The 3,682-nt window shown below is 31.7% G+C and overlaps 1 pseudogene; it reads right to left on the minus strand.

The window, feature by feature from the left end:
* Nucleotides 1-1,325: 1,325 nt before the first annotated feature.
* On the minus strand, nucleotides 1,326-2,257 carry LOC116091712 (annotated as a pseudogene).
* Nucleotides 2,258-3,682: the final 1,425 nt, after the last annotated feature.

Here is a 3,682-nt window from a genome sequence, read left to right on the forward strand (position 1 = left end):
AGACACTATTTTCCAATTGATATGTGATGGGAAAGGAAAAATCTTTTTGATTTTTTTTCCCAATGGAGTGTCACTGAGTATTTGAACTATACTCCAGGATAGTCCCCATTCTCATGAGTAGTTAGCCAACCTGACATGTATTCCATGAGTCTTTGTATACTTTTTGTTTTGTTTTGGTATTGGGTTTTTTTTTTTTTTTGAGAGAGAAAAATGAGGGAGAACATGGAGTTAGGTGGGTAGAGAGGCAGGGAGGTTCTAGGAGGAGTTAGAGACAAGAAAGAATATGCTCCAAACATAGTTATAAAAAATAATTTAAAAAAAAAAACAAATCAGGACAAGGGTAAGAGACTCTCAAGAGTGCTAGAGGGAGTGGTGAGAACTGTGTAGAACAAAAGACTAAATGTATAACATTAATGTACATGTTAAAAAATAGATTGAACATTATAAAAAGAGAAAAACAAAATTCCTGGCATTATAACATTTGATCAGAATAGAAAAAAATCTTCTCCCATGCAAATATATCCAGATAATCTGGTATGTATTGCTTTTCCCAAATACGTTATCATAGAACTCCTCAACTAAATAAGTTTTATTGAGAAGAAAATATATATTTTCTTATTTAGTGTTTCTACAAGCTGAGGACATTTAAAGAGACAGGCTTAGAAATTCATCCTAAACCTGTTATCACTCATAAAGCCATTTTATCTGCCAAACACTGTAGCAATCCATAAAGCCATCATTTGTGCCAATAATTGTGTCTACTCATAAAGCTACTGACATTTATAAGTAGGCAAGCTAGCAACTCTCAGGTCAATTCATGATAAACCTTTGGTGTCAAAATCACTCAAATTCTCTCTCATTTTTACCTTTCATAGAATGATTTGTTTCAGAGACTCATATGAGGCTTATTTACAAATTCTGTCACAATACAAAGTTCATTACTATAACACTTCTTCTGAAGATAGTATCAATCTATTTCCTAAATTGTGCGTGAAAATATGTTTATCATCATGTAATAAATCAAATCAAGAAGCTAGTAAATTGTTGTGGAAATAATATATGTATAATATAAAAAATATTTCTTTAACCTAGAATAATTTCAATGTTCATTTTCTTAGGCCAGGCAGTGGTGGTGCACGCCTTTAATCCCATTTTCTTACTAGGTTGCAAAGTAAAATATTTGTTAGTAATTATTCTTTATATTCTCATTTTTGCTAATTATGAATTAGCAAAATTTAGAATAGTTGAAATGCTAATTGTTCCTCTTGATGATAAAGCCAGTTTGATAGTTGTACAGTGTTTTAAGATCTTATTAGTAAAGCAAATTAATAGTGTTTTTCTCCTAAAAATGTTGTCTGACACCAAACCTTCTTTATGGCAGTCTTCATCTGTGTATTTCTTAGAGTATATATGAGAGGACTGAACATAGGAGCAATGATGGTGTAAAACAGAGCAAAGATTTTGTCCTAGGAAAAGTGGTAGGAGGTCTAAGGTAAGCAAAGATGGAAGATCCAAAGAATAAAATAGCCACAGAGATATGAGACCCACAGGTTGAAAGAGCTTTGTGTCTCCCCTCTTCTGAGTAATTCCTTAGTGTGAGCAATATAACTACATATGAACCAAACAAGAGAACAAAGATTACAAAGGCAACAATTCCTGAATTGGCAACCACGAGGACACCAGTGATGTAGGTATCAGTGCAAGCAACTTTCAGCAAAGGGAAAATGTCATAGTAGTAATGGTCTATTTCATTGGGGCCACAGAAGGGCAAAGAGACAAGCATCATAATCTGAGGGAAAGAGTGGACAACCCCACCAGCCCAGAAAGCCCAGATAAAGACATGGCACCAGTTTCTGCTCATGATGACCATGTAGTGAAGAGGTCTGCAGATGGCCACACAGCAGTCAAAGGCCATGATTGTCAGGATTAAGATCTCAATCATTCCAAAGAAGTGCATGACAAAGACCTGTAGCATGCAGTTTGTATAGGAAATGGTTTTTCTTCCTACAAGCAGATCCCCAATCAATTTGGGTGTCACACAGGAGGTATAGCAAATGTCCATAGATGACAAATGACAGGAAATAGTACATAGGTTGGTTGAACAGAGAACTGCATCTAATTGAGAAAAGAATCAGCAGATTCCAAGACAAGATGGCAAAGTAGCAGAATAAGAAGAACATGAAGCAAAACACTTCAGTGTTCTGCTTGGAAGACAGGCCCATAGAAGAAATTCTGATATGTTCCTCTGGCATTCCATTTATTATAGTCTGTACAAGAATAATTGCATACCTATGGAAGAAAGGATTTAGATAATTATTTTCAATGTAATCACAACTATGTAAGCATTATAAATGAGTACTGGAAGCTATTGTAAAATATCTCAGTTGATAATTTATAAATCAATATAAATTGCCTTAGTATTTGGAAATTTGATATTGTATTTCAAATAATTCCTTACTGATTATCCCTAATAATCTATGTTAATAGGTAATATCAAGAAAATATTTTATCTGTTAAAATATAAATTATCATTACTATTTTCCAATAAAAATAAAATATGCTACTTTTGTGTGTAAAATTTTGAAACAGGAAAATAATATAATTTAGAAAATACATCTTATTTATGCTCTCAATTGCATAGTTTATTCAAAGCAGTTACGTATCTTAGTGAGGTTTTCTCTCTCTCCAACATAAAATAGAGTAGCAACCTTAATATTCTCTAAAAAAATATTTGTGACTTTTAAATTTTTTAAAATGAGAATTATATTACTGATGAGAAGTATTTCATGAAATAAGATGGTTGAGATTTAGAGACTTGAGAATCACTACAGTTGATAAAATAGATTATGTGGGTTACGTTCTGAAGATAATTAAGAAGGTAAAAATGTAGTAACTTTTTATTATGTAGATTTTGTAAAGAAAGAAAAATTGTTTGCATTTCTCATCTACACCTTAGTAAAAAAGATTATCTTTAGACAAATATAAATTCACTAACAGGAAACACTTCAAGGAAAAATGCCTATAATTCACAGATAATTTGAAGTCTACAAGTGTATGTGTAGCCAACAAATTTGAAGATAGTATATGATCTAAATATATGCTTTATAGTAAAAAAAATAGTTTGTATCTACTTCAGAACTGATCTGTACATTCACATGTATTATTTTCTATTCTGTAGCTACACTATCAAGCTCTATTACCAAGCTATTAGACCAGGAGAAAGGCAAGAACCAAATATTTCCCCTCTGTCTCTGTTGACAAAAATTAAATGATAGCCAGAAGGAATTTGTACATGAACCTGAATCCTAATTTATTAACCATACCTTTATGCAAATTTGATCCTTCAGGGCAAACCATGTTTAGGGTATTAAGCCATACTTTCCATGTTTTATAATTTCAGTAAAAGTGACCTCTGTGACTACTTGAGGCTTTAAATAGAGATTTAGAAATAATTATGTATTATATTGACTTAAAAATTTTAATTTTACTTGTTTTTTATTACATTAACAATAGAAGTCTTAAATGTCTCATGTTTTGAGAATATCTTCCTAATTGTCTCCCATTTAATCGCTGAAACATCAGAACTTAAACTAAGAAAGTGTACAAGTAATAGCGCCTTCACAAAACATAGTAAATATTTGATTTCTTTAAAAAAAATAGATCAGATTTATATTTGAAATTT

The sequence above is a fragment of the Mastomys coucha genome, unplaced genomic scaffold (assembly GCF_008632895.1).
Source record: "Mastomys coucha isolate ucsf_1 unplaced genomic scaffold, UCSF_Mcou_1 pScaffold15, whole genome shotgun sequence".
NCBI classification, from domain to species: domain Eukaryota; kingdom Metazoa; phylum Chordata; class Mammalia; order Rodentia; family Muridae; genus Mastomys; species Mastomys coucha.